We start from the raw sequence: 21,748 nt of genomic DNA, 5'->3' as shown, positions 1-21,748 counted from the left end.
GATAGGGATGGTCACGAGACATGTGTTGGTCTGCATGGGTCTGGAACTATGAAACAGAATTGCACTAAGTTCCTTGACTTTGCAAGAAGTCATGGATTTACGGTGGCTGCTTTATAGTTTCAGTGCCCACAGGCTCATTGCTGGACTTGGTATTCCAACGCTGGTGGTGTAGCAAAGGAGTGTGCTCGTCAATGGGCACTGGAAGATGTGTAACCAGTTAAACGAGTTCGGGAAGGTTGTGTCGAGGATCTCAATGGTGCCGATGCGTCATGTTAGCGATAAATTTAAACACGTCATGTCCTTTAAAAGAGAGGTTTATATGATACTACCTGAAAATGGAAAAACACTGAATGTTCGACTTAGTGTAAAAATCGACGGGTTTGAATATAAAATGTTTGCCTCCTCAGAGGTCATGACGTGTTTTGGGTGTGGTGCTTATGGGCACGTGAAGAGTGTTTGTCCCAATGCGATTACACCGCAGGAAAGTGAAGGTTCGGTGAGGAACGATTCTTCCTCACCACAAACTAATGGGGAGAAGGTGAATCGGGAGCCTAGCCCCGCCCCCCCCACCACCGGCTGAGGTGTTCGACGAATTGGACTCGTCCACCCCGACCGGCGCTGGAGAGAGGGTGTGTAATCGTGACGTAAATAATCTACCCCACCAAACGAGGAAGTGAAAGTGGTTGCTTCCTCTCCTTTACCATCCACTGTACAGGACAGTGTGGACGATATGGAGGTATCTGTTATGGATACCGGGAAAAAAGGCTAAAAACGGTCAAATGTTGATGCCTTTGATGCTCAGGAGCAGAATAAGGTCCAGATCATGTCAGGCTCGGTGGACCTCCAAGGTGCGTCTGATATTGGAAACCCCTTGGTGGTTCCGGAGTCGTGTACGGATGCGGAGACCCCGCTTGTTCCACTGGCCGACTCTGAGTGGGACACAGAGAACAGTAAAGTATCTCAGGATGTTTTAAGTGTTTGTCCTGTTAGCCAAACTTGTTCAGACGAGTTAACAGCTATGTCTGACAGTGATGGAGAAATAAATAAAGGGGAAAATCCCTGTGAGTTAAATGTCAACCCTCCCTCACAGATGATGATGTAAGGGTTGTGGAGGGGAAGGACATGCACAAGGCAAATTCTGAGGGGTCCGTAAACAGAGCAGAACTTTCTGTTGAGCCAAAAGTAAATGTTCCACAAGTAATAGGATAGGTTATAGATGAAGCGCTTGATTCAGATGAAACCTCTTATACCCCACATTTTAGTGCTTTAAGCTCTCAAGAGGATGAAGGGGGAAACGACACAACCTTAGTGTCTCAAGAAAATGTGATTAAATTCCTGGATGATACATTCAGGAAAAGATATGTAAAAATCAAAAATTACTTCCCGAATTTACACGATTTCATTAAAACTGCAAAGAGTATGATTCGTGATCCTTATCAGGTTAACATGTCAGATCCTCAATTCCAAAGGTTAAGGAAATGTGTTACTCGGGCTGGTAAAGAGCTTCAAGAATAACGAACAGAATGGAGAGAAAAGTAGCATCCCTGAACATCAATGGAGGACGCAGTTGTGTGCGTCGCCTCCAGGTATTTCAGCTCTTCCAAAATGAAAAAAAATGATGTGCTAATACTATAGGAAACGCATGCAAATCAGTCTTCTGAGGATGAGTGGTGTAAAATCTTTAAAGGTTGTCTTTTTTTTCTCGAGTGCGCTTGTTGAGGCCAAGGCTGGTGTGGCAATAGTGTTGCATCCTCGACTCCAGCCTTCGGAGATAACTTGTAAGGAAATTTGCAAAGGTTACTTACTGTCTTTGCAATTTGTTAGTGGTAACCTAAAGATTTGCATGACAAATGTTTACTGTCCTCATGCTAACTCTGAAAGAGGTGCCTTTCTGTACAAGTTGGCAGAGTTTGTCAGCACCATTGACTTAACCATGTTGTTGTGTCTGGGGATGACTACAACTGCACCCTCAACCCACAACTTGATCGGAACACTTGTGAGCCTCATCCACCCAGTGCAAGGCCTTTGGCACAGCTCGTCAAAAAGTTTAAACTGGTGGATGTGTGGCGGGTACAAAACCGTAATATCCATTAGTATACATGGGTTTGTGCATCAAGAAATGTTTTGACGATGGCTCGCCTCGACAGATTTTATGTTAATCATGAAATGGTAAACATTGTTAAGACCTCTTATATAAGGCCGTCTGGTTTTTTCCAATCATCACATGATTGTTATGGTGTGTGGCTTTCCTCATCATGTCTGTGGAAGTGCATATTTGACTTTTAATTTGAAACTTTTACAAAGTGCACATTTTATAGAAGCTTTTAAAATGGTATGGGAAAAATGCGAGTCAAAAAAGGGTTCATATTTGAACTTAAGACAATGGTGGGACTGCACAAAGTCCCAAATCAAATGTTTTTGCCATCAATACTGCTCTTACAGCAGATACAACGCTTTTGGTGTGATATCTGCTTTAAAAAAACGATATACTTATCTGTGAGCAGAAAGCTGGATGGTCTAGCGTGAATGTCCAGCAGTTGTCGGAGAAAAGGACCCTTCTGGCTGAAATGGTGAAAGAGCAGGTGGCCGGTGCATTCGTCCAACTGCGGAACGAAAAAAATCCAACTTGACACACCAAACAAAGGGTTCTTCAATTCGGAAAAAATGGTCAAGACCTCTCAACAAATCCATGCTTTGCGCTCTTCTGGTGGTGATTTGTTGACCTCCCAGAGTGATATCAAGCATGAACTACAAGACTATTTTTCTAAACTCTTCGCAAAAAGAGCTGTGAATGAGGAGAATAGGAATACGATGCTTGAACAGCTAAATTCTCTGTCTGAAGACCAACAGCAATTGCTTGAGCCTGACATTTCTCTTGGAGAACTTACTGCTGCGCTCAAGGATAGCAAGGATGGGAAAGCCCCTGGACTAGACGACCTTCCGGCTCAATTTTTTAAGGCTTTCTGGGACATTCTAGGCCCTACTCTTCTTGAGGTCTTTCAGGAGAGTGTTGAACAAGGTGAATTGCCATTGAGCTGCCGGAGGGCAGTTTTGTGTCTCCTTCCGAAGAAAGGAAATCTACATGAGACCGTGAATTGGCGGCCTGTGTCACTCCTCCACACGGACTATAAAATATTGTCAAAAGCACTTGCAACCCGTCTAAAGGAAGTCATCTCCTTCTTGATTGGCACTGAACAATCATACTGTGTTCCAGAATGTTCCATATATGATAATATTTTTTTGGTGAGAGACTTGATCAGTCTTGGTCGAACTACATCTTCTGGTTCTGGTTTATTACTTTTAGATCAAGAAAAAGCTTTTGACAGTGTTAACCATTCTTTTTTGTTTGATGTATTAAGGAGAACAGGGTTTGGGGAAAAATTTATTGCTGATGTTAAGTTATTGTACAAAAATGCATCTTGTCTGCTGAAGGTTAATAATAGTCTTTGTTAACCTTTCCCCTTTCAGCGAGGCATCCTTCAGGGCTGTGCGCTATCAGGCATGCTCTACAATCTATCCGTTGAACCTTTATTAGTTTTACTTCGGAACTCAGTGTTAGGAGTCTCTCTTTCACAAAACTCCAAAGTCGTCGTTTCAGCTTATGCTGATGATATTTGTGTTGCTATTGCAAATCAAAAAGATGTTTCTGAGGTCTCTCGTTGCCTTACCCAGTTTGAGCTTGCTTCTACTGCAAGGGTAAATTGGAAAAAAGTGTAGCTTTCTGGGTGGGCCCCAGATCGCCTTCCTCGTCCCTGCCTGGTTTACCAGGAGGAATACAGTGGAGTAGTGAGGGGTTTAAATATGTAGGCTTATTTCTAAGAATTGAAGCGTATGAACAAAAAAATTGGAAGAACTTCCTGGAAAAAATTAAATTGAAACTGGCAAGGTGGAGAAGATTGTACCAACTTCTCTCGCTTAAGACACGGGTATCAATCATAAACAACTTGGTGGTTCCATTTATTTGGCATTGAGTTATCCCACTTGAACCTCCGAGATACTTGATCACAGGCATTCAGAGGGTTCTGACTGATTTTTTCTGGGGTGGTCACCATTGGCTGGGCCCAGACGTGGTCTGCAGACCCCGAAATATGGGTGGTCAAAATCTGATGCATATCCCAAGTCGGATAATGGCATTCCGGATTTCCACGATCAAGCGCCTACTGTACAGTGAGTGTGTTCCTTGGTGACCTCTCACAAACGCCTGTTTGCAGAAAGTGGAAGGTCTGAAATATGATCGTGAACTTTTCCTCATCGACCTGCAACATGGTGACATGTCTCAGCTCCCCAGTTTTCATCAGAGCCTTTTGAATGCTTGGCAAGTCCTGGGAGTGCAACGTTTGGAGGTATTATACGATGCCCAAAAGTTTATACATGAGCCATTAGTTCGGACTCCTTTATTCTCTAGAATTTCAACCTCCAGGTTGTTTATGCATTGTTTCACCAGTGTTGGAATAAACAGAGTGCGAGACCTGTTGCAGCCATCCTTGAATGCCTGGCTACCTGTAAGCTCACTTTCATCAAAAACTGGTGTTCGTTCTGCTCGTATTGTGGAAAATGTCTTGAAAGCAGTAATTCAAACCTTTCATAGACTAAACATCGGGTGGACTGGGGTGGATGAAGTGGGAGACTCACGTTTCTATTTCCCTGAACTTCAAATTGCCTCAAAAAAACAAGAGGGTGTGTTCTCCTCAAACTTATAGGAAATTGGTGTGTTTCACGTCATGGGGAAAACGGCTATCTACAACATATGTCTGGAAGCATTTATACCTGGTTTTACAAAACTGTTGAAAAATCGGTGGAATGAGACTTTACCCGCTGGAGCTTTTTTAACTCCAGTGTGGAACAAAATGTATAGTTCTCCAACTCTTGGGCGAACTGGAAACCTGAATTGGAGACGAGCACATCAAGCCCCCGGTCACACAGACATTACTCCATAAGTTTAATTCTTCTGTTCCAATTTCTGGTCCTTTTTGTGATTTAATTGAAAATGTTGCCCACGTTTTCATTGAATGTAAGAGATTGGTACCCCTCTTTCTCTTCCTTCAACAGCTTTTCTATAAATTTAAATTTGTTTTTTCCTTTCCAGTCTTTATTTATGGAATCGGGCGGAATTATAAAAGTAAACCAGTCCTCTCATTTTTGTCTTTTCTGTTGGGCATTGCTAAACTGGCAATTTTTAAAACCAGGAAAGCAAAATTGAGGGGGGAAAATGCAAATGTGCTTTTGTGCTTTAAAGGTATGGTTTCGGCACGAGTAAAAATAGAGCAGGCTTATCTTTCGAGCCTGGATATTGTGGGTGATCAGTGGTACACTGATGAGGTTTTGAGTTTCTTTTTCGTGAGAAATCTGTTTGTAAAAGTGTAATACTGTAAAGTACTTACTTACTTTTTTGCATATATGTATTATTCTATGGTGTGTTTGACATGAACAGACACCCTTGCTTTTGTTGAATTTATTTTTGGTGTAAAATTGTTAACCTCCGCCATCTTTGAAGGTGGATGGAGGTTACTGTTTTCACCCCTTTCTGTTTGTTTGTTTGTTTGTTTGTTTGTTTGTGAACGGTATTACAGAAAAAATTCTTGACGGATTTCGACGAAACTTGGTGGGGGGGGGGTTAGGTATGGTCCAAGGATCATGCCATTAAATTTTGGACTTGGTCCCCCCCCAAAAAAAAATTGTTAGAGAAAAATTTTTTTTTTTGCATTTCTACATGTATTAAGTGATTTCCAACCCCCCCCAAAAATAGTTAGAGAAACATTTTTTTTGCATTTCTACATGTTTTAAGTGATTTCCAACCCCCCCCCAAAAAAATTGTTACCCCCCCCCAAAAAAAATTGTTGAAGAAAATTTTTTTTTTGCATTTTAACATATTTTAAGTGATTTCCAACCCTCCCAAAAAATTGTTTCCCCCCCCCCCAAAAAGATTTTTTTTGCATTTCTACATTTTTTAAGTGATTTCCAACCCCCCCCCAAAAAAAAATTGTTAGAGAAAAAAAATTTTTGCAACTTTTTTTTCAACATTTCGATTTTTTTTTTTTTTTTTTTTTTGCATTTTTACATGTTTTAGGTGTTTTCCACCCCCCCCCTCCCAAAAAATGGAGAAAAGAACTATAACTCTCAGCACTATTGACATCAAATTTAATGAACAAGATATAAGGTTCACTTGAGTGACCCAGCAGTATTGGCGGCGGAGGTTTTGCACTCTCCCGAGTGCTCCCCTCTAGTTTGGATTAGTTTTTATGGAGTGTGCTTTTTTCTGGTGTGTTTTGATGCTTTTATAATAAAAGCATACAAAAGTCTCTCTCTCTCTCTCTCTCTCTCTCTCTCTCTCTCTCTCTCTCTCTCTCTCTCTCTCTCTGTCTCTGTCTCTGTCTCTGTCTCTGTCTCTGTCTCTGTCTCTGTCTCTGTCTCTGTCTCTATCTCTATCTCTATCTCTATCTCTATCTCTATCTCTATCTCTATCTCTATCTCTATCTCTATCTCTATCTCTATCTCTATCTCTATGTCTATCTCTATCTCTATCTCTATCTCTATCTCTCTGTCTCTCTCTGTCTCTCTCTGACTCTCTCTCTGACTCTCTCTCTGACTCTCTATCTGTCTCTGTCTCTGTCTCTGTCTCTGTCTCTGTCTCTGTCTCTGTCTCTGTCTCTGTCTCTGTCTCTGTCTCTGTCTCTGTCTCTCTCTCTCTCTCTCTCTCTCTCTCTCTCTCTCTCTCTCTCTCTCTCTCTCTCTCTCTCTCTCTCTCTCTCTCTCTCTCTCTCCTTCTCCTTCTCCTTCTCCTTCTCCTTCTCCTTCTCCTTCTCCTTCTCCTTCTCCTTCTCCTTCTCCTTCTCCTTCTCCTTCTCCTTCTCCTTCTCCTTCTCCTTCTCCTTCTTCTTCTTCTCTTATGTCTCTTATGTCTCTTATGTCTCTTATGTCTGTCTCTGTCTCTGTCTCTGTCTCTGTCTCTGTCTCTGTCTCTGTCTCTGTCTCTGTCTCTCTCTGTCTCTCTCTCTGTCTCTGTCTCTCTCTGTCTCTCTCTCTGTCTCTCTCTCTCTGTCTCTCTCTCTGTCTCTCTCTCTCTGTCTCTCTCTCTCTCTCTCTGTCTCTGTCTCTCTCTCTCTGTCTCTGTCTCTCTCTCTCTCTCTGTCTCTCTCTCTGTCTCTGTCTCTCTCTCTGTCTCTCTCTCTCTCTGTCTCTCTCTCTCTGTCTCTCTCTCTCTCTCTCTCTCTCTCTCTCTCTCTCTCTCTCTCTCTCTCTCTCTCTCTCTCTCTCTCTCTCTCTCTCTCTGTCTCTCTCTGCATCCACAACAATCAACATTCTTTAAAGCATAAGGAATGTTGATTGTTATAAATCAACTGAATCTTCTTCTCATGTTCAGTTGAAATGTAATGTGAATCTAAGCATTTTGATCAACAGTTAAGTACAACAATGGTAACCTGTTGCACACTGATGTGATTCGGATGCTTTTTTCTAGAACCTGCTGGGTCGTTTTGCTTCGTTTACTGGATATTAAAAAAAAATTCCCATTACAGTGTCAGCCACATCTGAGCCCTTTTGTGCAGATTTTCAGGACACTGAACATATAACCAGGATGGAGGTTCGTCAGGGTTCAAGCAAGAGCTCAATACCTCATCAGTGATACCATCGCTTGTGATACCATCAGTGATACCTCATCATGTGGTAATAACCATAAGCTCAGATATGCTGAAATTACAAAGTAGTTAACATGGACAAATTACATTTAATGACATCTCATTAGTCATTAGATACAAAACACTGCAGAGGGCTTGCTACTCCCAGAGCTAACCAATGGATTGGAAGAGGAAGAAGGAAAAAATATTCTGACCATCTAAAGTCGATCCTTGATTGCTTGTACAACGGGGATAATGAAAGTTTGTAAACCTTCGTGGTGAAATGAAGTTCATCGGATGATCCAGTCCGTCTTAAATTATTTTAACTGAAACATCACTGTTTATTGCAGGTGCCAGGAATTTTTATGATTCACATTGTAAATGCTTGAAATTCATCTAATAATCGAGTAAAAAAATTTCTTGACCTATGTATAAGCTGTTGCGGATGATTGCTGATGGAGTTTCTGGATTCTTCTCTTCAAGCTACTTTTATTTTAAATGGAACATTCACTCTTTACTTGATGCAAGTGATCGACCTGTGATGAGCCTTCTATTTGGACAATGCTCTTACCCGAACTACAAATCTTGTCTAAACTGTGTTGAATTGTCCACTTTTTACCCCGTACACATGAAGTGAAAAGCGGGGTTAAACAATTGGTTCATGTCAGTTAGTCAGGCTGTCCATCGGTCCATCTTATCACTTTCTGATCTTCAATTTATGACCGAGGAAAAACTTTCTTAAATTGAATGTTATACACTACGTGGCCAAAAGTATGTGGACACCTGCTCGTCCAACATCTCATTCCAAAACAATGGGCATTAATATGGAGTTGGTCCCCCCTTTGCTGCTATAACAGCCTCCATTCTTATGGGAAGCTTTTCCATGAGATGTTGGAACATCGCTCTGGAGATTTGCTTCCATCCAGCCAAAGAGCAGAAGGGAGGTCGGGTACTGATGTTGGATGATTAGGACTGTCTCACGGTTGGCGTTCCAATTCATTCCAAGGGTGTTCGATGGGGTTGAGGTCAGGGCTCTGTGCAGCCCAGTCAAGTTCTTCCACACCGATCTCGACAAACCATTTCTGTGAGGATCTCACTTTGTGCACGGGGGCATTGTCATGCTGAAACAGGAAAGGGCCTTCCCCAAACTGTTTCCACAAAGTTGGAAGCACAGAATTGTCGAGAATGTCATTGTATGCTGTTGCGTTAAAATTTCCATTCACTGGAACTAAGGGACCTTGCCCGAACCATGAAAAACAGCCCCAGACCATTTTTTCTCCTCCAGCAAACTTTACCGTTGGCACGATGCATTCAGGCAGGTCGCGTTCTCCTGGCATCCACCAAACCCAGATTCGTCCGTCCGACTGCCAAATCGTGAAGCATGATTCATCACTCCAGAAAACGTGTTTCCACTGCTCTAGAGTCCAATGGCAGTGAGCTTTGCACCACTCCAGCTGAACCCCCACCCCCCCCAAAAAAAACCAGAACCACCCACTACCTTATTCAGTGTCAGCTGCTCTACCATAATGCACAGCATCACTTGGCTGACATGGCTTTAGAATTTTTTTTTTTTTGGCAGGATTGTCAATTCCACAAGCAAGTACCAAGTATTGTGCTTCAGGAGTTATTTTTCACAAATGACATAAACCCCAAAGAAGGAGGGAGGGTAAACAGGTTTTTGTTTCGCTGTACATACTCTTCCAGAGTTTATAGGTCGGGATATAAAGGGAAGGAGTCTCTGTTCAAACGGGGGTATAAATAGGTAGAAGAGGGTGGAGGGTGCAGGGTAAAAATAAAATGGGGGGGGAGGGTAAAAAAAAAGAAAAGAAAAGTTTTTGCTGCCTAATCGAGGCTCAGGTTAGAACTTGATCCCAGAAACAATTTCATGCAGAGAAGCTGGTACAGGATGAGTGGAAGAGGTGGGGAAGCAGAAGGAGAAGTTGGTGCCAGAGGAGATGTGTTTGTTAGAAAAAATTCACTCCTTTTTATTGATAGGGTCAAATAGGTTTTTTCCTGAGTTAACATTAGTATAAATGGGGGAATTGGGATAGTCCCAGAACCAGCAAAGTTCCCCTTTGAACAAAGATATGAAGATAAGTTTCTCATTTTCCCATACTTTGTTTCTTAATTTGTCCTGACCGCACATGTGCAGACAAGTGAGATAATGTTTTTACTCTGCCTGTCTGGCAGTCAACAAAATTTAAAATCATTCCAAACAGGAAACATTGTTTTTGAGGACATCCTGAAGGACACAAACAACAAGCACAAATAACTAATCATAACGTGTTTGATAGGGTGGTGTAACAGACACTGGGTAAAACGGTGATAAACCCAGAATTAATTGATTTAATGTCTTTAAATCTCTTTAAACCTTTTATTTAAAATGAATTGTATTGTTACGGTTTTGGGGGTAGATGGAGGAATTTCATAGCAAAGTTAGGATAGTATAGAGTTGCTTGGTCCGTGTAGGAGTGGATGTGTGGGAGACATCTCTATGTAAAGTTAGTAGGGAAACTGTGAGCTTAAGTGTTGTCACCACACGGGGGTGGTGCTGCATTTATTTGAGAGGGATTAAGACCTATTTTCCCCAGTATGTAATTGCCACCCTGTGACCTTCTCCTGCGTTTTTGTATTTACAAGCCAGCCATGAAAGAAGTGCATTTTTATCACAACCACAACAATAGCAACAAGCAAGCCAAACCTGCCGAGCAGGCAGATGCCCCAACTTCCTGGGTTTCGTGCCAGCAAGCCACGCCCGGAGGTGGATGATTGATGGGTGTGATGTCAGAAGATAAGGTGTTTTGGTTTGGTTGGTTTGAGTTTGGTGGAAGGGACACACATGGTCAAGAGACAAGGGAGCTAGGAGATGGTGTGTAAGATCAGGGCATTATGGCCGGCTTTCCTTTGATGCGTGCAGATGAAGGCACAATTCTTGAATTCGTCCTGAGATAAATTGGCTTGCATGGTGGAGCAAGACACTGGCCATTGACTGTTGGCTGGGACGTGAGAGACCGACCTCGAAGCCTCGTGTATATCACTGAAGGGAGCGCCGTCATTCTGCAGAGCGCTGCGGTGTCGGCAAGCACTATCGACGAGGAACCCGCACAGCGGTTGGTGAGCCCTAGTGTAGAATACCACCTCACAAATTACCTCACGTGCTTTTCCAATCCAAAGAGCTGCTCAGCACCATTTTGGGGCACGTCTTCCCACGCAGGACGAAGTGGTTCAATCGCAAAGTTCAATGGAGACCACCTCTGGCCAAAGCTAAGTGCCAGAATAAAGGGAGGATTTGCTTTTCTTTTATTTTCCCCTTGTCTGTATTAAAGTCCGTATGTAGAGACGCCTCAACTTTAGACCTTAATTTACTTCATTTATTATTATTATCATTATTATTATTATTTTTATTATTATTATTACATTTTGAATAATTACTCTTGTAAATATTACTTATATTTTCATTAAATCCCCGTGTTTATTTTAAGTGGATGGTGTCCATGTATCTGTTGTGGGTTTGAATATAAATCCTTTTGCTGTGCTTCCGTCGCTCTGCCCCTCCCACATGCGCCATAATCTCTGAGGATCACGTGTCCACCTCTGAAGGAAAACTGCTCGGTGATCCGGGCCTGGTCGGTGTTAACCGTCCGTCCACCACAATTGGGTCGGGGGATTAACCTAACTGGCCAGACCTAGGACAATATACTTGAACACTGTAGAACACAAATAGCCTTCTATACCAATATATAGCACAAGAGCCATGCTATACATCAATATGTAGCATGACAGTGCATGGCATGTGAGAGGGACAGTATCACGGTAAAGTATGTGAGAGGGACAGTATCACTCTGCCCCATGGCTGGAGTATGTAAGTATGATGCCGATTGATGTCTTGTTCAAATAGTGATCAATAAACCCTCCATCTCCTTAACACTGACTCGATGTCGTCTTATTGCAGCGAATGAGGGTGAGGTATAAGACTGCCTCAGTGGTACTAAACTTCCAGATTTTTATAATCTATCTTGAAAACCATTATTTTATTAAAATTAAAGTATATACTTGAAAACCGCAAGTGGTACCATGTTCTATGAACGAAGTTACGACACGGTGTCCTAAAAGTCTCCATACATTGTGAAAATTAACAATTTCAGCAAAACGTCTCCTGAAAGTCTTCATACATAGCTTATATCTTCTTTTATTTCAGATTCCCTTCAAGAATGCCTTTGTCAAAAGAAGAACATATTGAAATCATTCTCATGGCTGGTTCGGGAAGCTGTCAAAAGGTTGCAATCGACTTTAACAGGAAACATGGCAAGCACATCACACACGACACTGTTGCCAAAGTTATTGAGAAGTTCAGAAAGAATGGTAGTGTTGCGGACCAATGGAGAAGTGGACGTCCACGAACATCCACTGACGAAGGCACAACCGACGTGGTGCTGGCAGCATTTGCAAGGAGTCCCCAAAAAAGCATACAATGATTGTCTGCAGAAAGCGGTGTCAGCAGATCAAGTATCCAGCGCATCATGAAAAAAGAAAAATGGCATCCATACAATATGCAAATGTTCCGCCATCTCAGTGAAGACGACCCAGATATGAGGTTGGAATTTTGCGAATGGGCTCAAAACAAATTGGATGGTGATGCAAACTTCACAGCTGGGATCCTGTTTACTGATGAAGCCAATTTTTATATCAATGGAGAAGTCAATCGCCAAAACTTATGTTACTGGAGTGGTACCAACCCGAACTGGATGAGTCCGTCAAAAATTCAAGGTTCCGGAAAAGTGATGATATGGGGCAACAAAATTGTTGGACCTGTTTTCATTGAAACAAATCTTAATGGCGACATCGATCTGAACATGCTGCAAGACAACATCATGCAGTCCCTCTTAAACGAGGCTGGAGAATTCCCACGCTATTTCCAGCAGGACTGTGCACCACCTCATGATGGTATCTGCGTAGGCCGATGGTTGGATCAACAGTTTCCGCATTTTTGGATTGGTCGCCGTGGCCCCGTGGAGTGGCCTGCAAGATCTCTAGATCTCAACCCACTCGACTTTTACTTGTGGGGGCACTTGAAGGCCATGGTGTACAAGGAAAAGATTCATAACACGGATCATTTAAAGGAACGCATTTGAAGTGGAATTACTTGCATAACGCCAGATGTGTTGACACGAGTTCACCATGAGTGGGAGAGACGACTTCATGTGTGTTTACAAAGAAATGGCAATCATGTAGAGAACGTTTTGTAAATAAAGTTACATTTTGCTAAAAGTGTTAATGTCCCCTATGTGTGGAGACTTTTGGGACACCCTGTACTATTCTTGTCGTTCATTTAAACATACGATTGATCTCTGCATGTCCTTGTCCAAAATGTGGTATTTGTGTAAGCTCCACAAGCCTTACTGGAGAAATAAAACTGAAATAAAGAAATTAAAAAAATTGTCAATGATGTGTTTTTTGTTTTTTTTATTATATTTTTTTAAACCATTTTTCTCAAAACCATGATGATGGATGGATGTTCAATTTATGATCTGTAAGCCTTTATCATGAGCATGGGCTGCTTTAGAATGGCCGAGAGGTAAGCACACTCACCTCTGAGCTGTCTCACCTGGGTTTGAATCCAAACCCAGCTATAAACTGTCACGCTAATTTGTCAATGTGTGTGCCGACCCTCTGATGGATGTTAAACTCGGTGTTCCGTCTATGAGCATTTGTTGGTGGGAGTTAAAGATCCCATAGTGTCTTTCACGAAGAGTAGGTGAGTTATTACCGACACCATGAACAAATAACAAATTCCTTCCTTGACTGTGGGTAAAAAGTGTTCTGGTCTTCTTTGAGGTTCCTTGACATCTTGGTTCCTCTCTTGGCAGCAGGTTCTGCATTATAAACGACTTGACCAGCTAGTTCACATATTTAATATGAACACACTTCTTTAATATGAGGGACAATGAACACACACATACACATTAGCTCCATTATATTAAGATGTACCAATCCTGAACATGGAAAACAGTATCGAAGATGGAAAACAGTATCGATGGAAAAACAAATAAGTGCTTTCCAACAAGATTTACTAGCATCCGTTGAAGACAAAGACTTCGATATCCCCCGCCATAAAAAAAAAATATTTTTTTAATCTATAAACATCAAAAGGCACGAGTTCACCACTTGCTTGATTTGTGTCCCAAATTTCGTAAATATATCTTGAGGGGATTCGTAGTTAAGCTCCGGAAACGAAATGTGATGGACGGACAGAACCCATTTCTATATCCCCCGCCAACTTCGTTGGTTGGCGGGGGACAAAAATAAAAATTACCCCCGTGCGGGAGTGACAGTCATCTCTGCGAGAAAATATATCGCCTCCTGAAGCTAGGGCAGTTTTTGCAAACTTTGAAGTCACATGACGCGAAAACGAAAGCGAATATCGAAAATCCGGCCCGACAAAATTTAGATATTGTCCCCTAGATTTATAGGCCACAATCAAATTCAAGATCGCTTGAGAAATGTAGGAGGAGATAGATTTTGAAAATCGTCATTTTCGCATTTTTTGCCACCTTTGAAGTCACGTGACACGAAAACGAAAGCGAATATCGAAAATCCGGCCCGACCAAATTTAGATATTGTCCCATAGATTCATATGCTACAATCAAATTCAAGATTGCTTGAGAAATGTAGGAGGAGATAGAATTTGAAAATCGTCATTTTCGCATTTTTTGCCAACTTTGAAGTCACATGACATGAAAGCGAATATCGAAAATCCGGCCCGATCAAAATTTATATATTGTCCCATAGATCAATATGCCACAATCAAATTCAAGATCGCTTGAGAAATGTAGGAGGAGATAGTTTTTGAAAATCGTCATTTTCGCATTTTTTGCCAACTTTGAAGTCACGTGACACGAAAACGAAAGCGAATATCGAAAATTGGGCCCGACCAAATTTAGATATTGTCCCATAGATTCATATGCTACAATCAAATTCAAGATCGCTTGAGAAATGTAGGAGGAGATAGAATTTGAAAATCGTCATTTTCGCAACGGACGGACGAACGGACGGATCGAAGGACATCTACACCCATATTATTAGGTCATGCTCGAATAGATGACCTAAAAAGGTTAATATCTTCAACTTTTCTTTTCAGTGTTAACAAAAAAGGGGAGGAAGCTCAGAAATGTGCCAGTCAGACAGATCAGGGATGATTAAAAAACATTTTTGGGGGTGGGAAATCTCTAAATATCAAAAGGCACCAGTTCACCACTTGCTTGATATGTGTAGCAAATTTCGTAAATATATCTTGAGGGGATTTGTAGTTAAGCTCCGGAAACGAAATGTGACGGACGGACGGACGGACGGACGGACGGACGGACGGACGGACGCAACCCATTTCTATATCCCCCGCCAACTTCGTTGTTTGGCGGGGGATAAGAAAATGGAGTGAATTTGCAGGAACAATATGTCCAACAGGACTGTGCAGAGGTGGACATTTGTCTTTAGACATCAGTCTTTTCTGTGTTTGATTCCTGACCCGACGATAAACTGTAAAGTTTGGTATTTCGCAGGCAGTGAGTTTTCATCAAATTTATGCTGTCTCTCGATGGGGGTATTAAGCTGGGAGCCTGTCTGGCAGAATGAGTTTATGTTTGATCTTAAACATCCGATGATCTCTTTCACAAAGGCCTCGAGGTGTGCCCACTCGCCTCCAAGCTGTCTCGCCTGGGTTTGAATCCCGACCAGGCTGTAAACGGTCATCCCGGTGTTTCACAGGCAGGGCGATTCATCAATGTGCGTACTATCTATCCCTCGGATGGACGTTAAATGGGAGTTCCATCTGCCAGCATTCATTGGTGGATGTTAATGATCCCTCAGTGTCCATCGCGAAGACGAGGTGAGCTATCGCTGGCATGATGGCTAAATTCCAAATTCCCGTACAAACCAGCAGAGGGCATTGCATGATGCTTCGACAGAGCCTTGCACTGCATATGAATAAATACATAATAACAATAATAATAATAAGAAGAAGAACACTGCCACCCTGTACAAATGACAAATTTCTGTTATAATTTTAAAGGGCACTGCCCCAGCAACACAGCCGTGCCTTCGTATTGATGCAACCATCAAGCTGAATTTATAATTGAATACCCGTTCAATCCGCATTCACAATAAGAAATGCTGGAATAAGAGAATGTATTAATGTGCCTTTGTCCAATCCCTAGTTGACATCATTGTTCTGTGCCACTAGGAGAGTTGCATTCACTGCTTCTGTAGCTTCATCTACAATCATATAAATACCTTCAATGCAAATGTATTATCTCAACCCAAGGGTAACTATTGATGATCGATAATCGAATATTCCATTGGGTTTGCACATTATGATAATGCTCATTTCCCATAAACTATAACTAAAAGAAGAAATTATTCATTGGAACAAGTCAGTGATTATTTTGACAGTTTCAAATGCCTTTCCAGCAGAGTCATTGCTGTGATATCGTTATTGATGGACAATTGAAAATTGACATGGAATGGCTGGAATGACTATAGTTTTAGAGAGTGAATGGATTATTACCTCTGCCATCGAAGGTGCAGGAGGTTATGTTTTCACCCCTTTCTGTCTGTCTGTTTGTTTGTTTGTGTGTATGATATCTCATAAAGTTGTGGACGGATCTGGATGAAATTTGTGGACAGGTTGGGTGTGTGACAAGGAGGGACTGATTCAATTTTGATGAAGATCTGAATCCGGATCTAGATACGAGAATTATTTAATTTTTAGAGTGATTCTTCACCATTGAGAGATAGGGCCAAAAACAATATAGTACTGTACAGCATGATATTTCAAAAATGTATTTGGCCTGATATGTTCTAATGGATCAGGCATTACGTGGCAGAGGTATGCACTCCACCGAGTGCCCTTCTAGTTCGGATTGAGTTACTTAACAAAACCATCACCTGTGAGTACATGGTGGTTAAAAGAAGCAGGCTTCCATTGTAGACCTGCTGAGAGATCTAGTTGTACTGTATGTTTTGAGTGCACTCCTTTTAGAGTAAATCCAGCATGTGTCAAAGCCGGAAAAGCACACACAGGAATGTTTAAAATTGAGGAAAGTCAGCACAAGGTCAGCATATCGTTTTCACTCAGGGTGTCCAGTAGCCAGAGGAGGAGAATGCTTTAGGCTTTGCGATCACGTTTCAATCTGCGATCCAAACAAAAGAGAAAGGACATCTTGAGTCACGACTGAAATGCTGAGAGTAAATTGTTATGTATTTCCTCGAAATAGCAGGAATTTGAGATGGGTTTATGCCACGAATGACTTCATGCTGACAATGATTGTAGTTTCTTTTCTTTCATGTAGTAAGTGGAGTTTGGGGAAACAAAGGTAGGCCAAGAAAGTGGAATTTAACGTCATGTTTTCGAAGGAATGCCGAATTGGAGAGACAACTGAGAAATCTTTTTTCCTTGTGGGGCTTTTTCGATATTTCAGACATTGGGTTTTCAAGATGCACAACTACCCTCACACCCAAGGGTTACCAAACCCAGAGCATCGAGCAGGCTTGTGTTATCATTGAAAATATCAACTGCTTAATTACTCTCACAAAGCATACTGTATTAAATAGATTCTGATCAAAAGTCAAAACAATTTATGATTAAATTACTTTAGACATTGGGAGAAGGAAATTTCTCGATAAATTGGACCCTTTCTTTCCAGAAATATTTGCTGAGTTTGTGAGAAAATTGTGCAGATAAAATAATTTCTGTATTATTTTGATATATCTGTGAAAGATCTGAAAAACATGATTGACATTGAGAATACTGAGGATTACATCGAATGGTAAACTCAACAGAATATATGGATTGTATGTTCTGATTGGTTTAACTCTCCTGGGTTCAATTTAAGACCTGACTTTAAACTGTCTGATTGGTGTTTCACAGGCATGGGCTTTGCATCAACAAGTATGGTGGCCCATCTGCTGGCATTACCTGGTGGACATTAAAGTTCCCATGTTGACTTTGCGAAGAGTAGGCAAATTAATACCGACACCTCGAACAAACTACAAATTCCTACCACTCTCGGTTGATTGTTAAGCTTGGCTCTCCAGTTTGTGAAAGACTTGGTCTGAGAACCTTCTCTGGCCGATCACACAAGAAAAGGAGAATTATTGGCGCTATGAAAGAAGTAGTATTTGTAATAATAATAATAAAAATTGAAAGCAATAATACAGTCGTAGTCGATTTTATCATTTTCTTAAGTGCATGGGGCAGAAGTGAGTGTGTGTGTGTGTGTGTGTGTGTGTGTGTGTGTGTGTGTGTGTGTGTGTGTGTGTGTGTGTGTGTGTGTGTGTGTGTGTGTGTGTGTGTGTGTGTGTGTCTGTATATACAGCTCTGGAAAAAAAATAAGAGCCCACTCCAAAAAAATTAAAATCAGCACCTCTACATGTATGGCAGCCATTCCATTCCAGTGTCTGTTGAATTCCAACACAGGCACACCTCATTCTACTTAGTGAGGTACTGATTAGGTGATCATCTGAGCCGAATCTTATTTGACAAGGAAAAGTATAAAATTCACTGCTGTGGTCATCACTATCCTCTTGCAATAGGACCAACTGGATGGCAAAAACAGTGCTAGTAGTACCTCAAAAGTAATTGGGAAAAAAAAAAACTATTGACCATGCCAAAAGAGTTGAAAAGAAACGTTTTGAGTGAGGAAAAGAAGGGTTCAATTCTGGCTTTACTGGCAGAGGGATACAGTGAGCGTCACGTTGCTTCCATCCTTAAAATTTCAAAGATGGTGGTTCATAAGAACAAGGTCAAGCAGCAGACATTGGGAACAACAAAGCTACAGACTGACAGAGGGTGAAAACGACTTTCCACTGACCGGGATGACCGCCAACTCATTCGAATGTCACTCAACAACCGAAGGATGACATCAAGTGACCTACAAAAAGAATGGCAAACGGCAGCTGGGGTGAAGTGCACGGCGAGGACGGTTTGAAACAGGCTCCTTGGGGCAGGGCTGAAGTCGTGCAAAGCAAGAAAAAAGCCCTTCATCAATGAGAAGCAAAGAAGAGCCAGGCTGAGGTTTGCAAAAGACCATAAGGATTGGACCGTGGAGGACTGGAGTAAGGTCATCTTCTCTGATGAGTCCAATTTTCAGCTTTGCCCAACACCTGGCCATCTAATGGTTAGACGGAGACCTGGAGAGGCCCAGAAGCCACAGTGTCTCGCACCCACTGTGAAATTTGGTAGAGGATCGGTGATGATCTGGAGGTGCTTCAGCAAGGCTGGAATCAGGCAGATTTGTCTTTGTGAAGGACTCGTGAATCAAGCCACGTACAAGGTTGTCCTGGAAGAACACTTGCTTTCTTCTGCTCTGACAATGTTCCCCAACTATGAGGATTGGTTTTTCCAGAAGGACAATGCTCCATGCCACACAGCCAAGTCGATCAAGGTGTGGATGGAGGACCATCAGATCAAGACCCTGTCATGGCCAGCCCAATCTCCAGACCTGAACCCGATGGAAAACCTCTGGAATGCGATCAAGAGGAAGATGCATGGTCACAAGCCATCAAACAAAGCCGAACTGCTTGAATTTTTGCATCAGGAGTGGCATAAAGTCACCCAACAGCAATGTGAAAGACTGGTGGAGAGCATGCCAAGACGCATGAAAGCTGTGATTGAAAATCAGGGTTATTCCACAAAATATTGATTTCTGAACTCTTCCTAAGTTAAAACATTAGTATTGTGTTGTTTAAAAATGAATATGAACTTGTTTTGTTTGTATTATTTGAGGTCTGAAAACACTGAAACTTTGTTGTTATTTTGACCAGTTGTCATTTTCTGCAAATAAATGCTGGAAATGAGAATATTTTTATTCAGACTTTGTGAGAAATGTTGTCAGTAGTTTATAGAATAAAACAAAAATGTTCATTTTACTCAAACACAGACCTATAAATAGTAAAACCAGAAAAACTGATAATTTTGCAGTGGTCTCTTCATTTTTTCCAGAGCTGTATATATATATACATACACACTAGTAATGCCCGGCGTTGCTCGGGCTTTCTTGCAAATTTCCTGAATAGCTGTTAGCGGTAAGCGGTTATGGGTTAGCGGTTAGCAGTTAGGGTTAGGGTTACGGTTAGGGTGAGCTGTTAGGGTTTGCTGTTAGGGTTAGGGTTAGCTGTTAGGTTTAGGGTTAGTGTTAGGGTAGCTAACCCTAACAGCTTGGCGTAGCGGAGGTAAACAGCGCCCGGGGCAAAGTGGACATTTTCGTCCCTGTAGGCCTTAAACTTGAGTGGATTTGAATGGAAAATCCCATAAGGGATATCGATTTATCGATTTTTTCGAATATGGGAAGTGTTATGGAAAATTTTTTATAGCCAATGACCTAAGTTGGACCAAAAGCCATAATCGTTCCGAATTTGAATGGAATCCGTTCGAGTTTGTGAAAATGCACCAAAACTAATTTTGAGGGGCCTCTTCAGGAAGACAATAATATCATTAGTATATGTGCCAAATCTTGTTTCATTTCATGCAGTAACAAAAATCTGATGGTGGAACAAAGAAAGGGGCGTGCCGAAATATTAATATAGATATGGAAAATATATACCGGGCGTAGTGGCGTGCGCCTGTAATCTGGCTACTCGGAGGCTTGGGTTGGAGGATCGCTTGAGGACGGGAGCTCTGCGCTGTGCCACGCTATGAGAGGGTTAGGGCAGCCTGGAATCATGGCGAAATCCAATCCTTATCCCTGTGTCGTAAGAGGTGACCAGGGTTGCGTCAGGAAGGGCATCCGGCGTAAAACCTATGCCAAATCAGTGTGCGGATCATAACGAATGATCCGCTGTGGCGACCCCTAAAGGGAGCAGCCGAAAGAACAGCAACATATATATATATATATATATATATATATATATATATATATATATATATATATATATATATATATATATATATATATATATATATCATGTCATTATATACATATATTGTTATGAATGTAAGAATTGGATCTGATGAATGCATACAAAAATTTATGTCCTCAGACAATTATTTCCCTAAATGCATGTCCAAGATAGAACCATCCCCATGTCTGGTGGGATTCTGACTTTGATGAGTTGTGAAGGGTATAGAATTGATTCCATTTCTTTTGGGATGGCCTTTTTGGGATCGAGAGCGACAATAGGGACTGTTTAGGTGGAGACGATGAACATGTAGTGGGGATGTAGAGAGGTATAGAGGGTCGAGTTAAATGGGAGCATGCGTAGTACAAGGGAAGACGAGGGTGCACGAGGTTGTTCGGGGAAATTAGTTAGGTGATGCTGTGTAGGTGCGTGTAAATGTGTTTGTGTGTGGTTGATTAATTATGAGTGTGAAGGCAGGGCAATGGCCAGTATGAGCGTGAGTAACGGAATGCATGGTGTGAAGTATTGAATGGGGGGATTGGATCCCATCCAAGGAAACCCAGGGGTAAGTTTAAAGTTAGATAGGGGGATTAGGTAAATTTACACATGGATGTCGTTCGGCAGTTGGTGCTGATTGTGGAAAGTTAAAAAAAAAAAATTTGTGTGTGCAGGGTGCAGGAGATAATGGACCGGCTGGGGGTGTGGCTTGTAAGCAGAGTGTTCTGATAAAGCAGGCACCCCGGGTGCTGGGGATTCGTCGGCCAGGTGAGGCCGTAGTAGTTCCAGTGGGCCAGTAGTGTGTTAGTGGGCGCAGGTACCCGAGGAGAGGGGCCCGGCATGCCAGTGTTGTGTTTTGTGTTGTGTTCAATGGGCCCGGGTTCTCGAGCAGCGGGACCCAGTGCGCCAAAATGCCATGTGGGCATCGAGGTGGGGGGGTGTCAGTGAGGGCATCCCCCATGTTAGGGTGAGGAGCAGGCGAGCTCAGAGGTGGCTCCAGCGTCTTGGGGGTGCTCACAATGAGTATGCAGGTGGCCAGACCTGCCTGTGGAGCCACACTACCCAGCGACAAAATTGTGCGATAGCACAGAAAGAAAATTTGGTGGGCAAAGGCCAAAATTGTAAGAGCACCAACATGTAGGCGATGGGAATTTGGGTGTTTAGAACCCCATAGTTTAACAAAGGCTTCTTGGTAAGGTATAACCCCGGGGACAGTTTAAAAGTGCAACAATATTAGCATAGTTCGG

General features: G+C 42.1%; 1 long non-coding RNA gene across 3 annotated transcripts; it reads left to right on the top strand.

The window, feature by feature from the left end:
- The first annotated feature begins 370 nt into the window (after positions 1–370).
- Positions 371–13,048, top strand: LOC147035199 (uncharacterized). Of its 3 annotated transcripts, none has more exons than XR_015061664.1 (3): positions 371–848; positions 7,545–7,662; positions 10,531–13,048. It is a non-coding gene; the product is annotated as an uncharacterized LOC147035199 (long non-coding RNA). The 3 variants fall into 3 exon arrangements; XR_015061663.1 differs by lacking the exon at positions 371–848 and adding an exon at positions 987–1,586; XR_015061661.1 differs by lacking the exon at positions 371–848 and adding an exon at positions 1,617–4,343.
- Positions 13,049–21,748: the final 8,700 nt, after the last annotated feature.

Source organism: Eptatretus burgeri, chromosome 1 (assembly GCF_056783735.1).
Source record: "Eptatretus burgeri isolate ZD-2024b chromosome 1, Ebu_testis_v1, whole genome shotgun sequence".
NCBI classification, from domain to species: domain Eukaryota; kingdom Metazoa; phylum Chordata; class Myxini; order Myxiniformes; family Myxinidae; genus Eptatretus; species Eptatretus burgeri.
The sequence above is the reverse complement of the archived record's forward strand: the minus strand, read 5'-3'. Positions and strand labels throughout refer to the sequence as shown.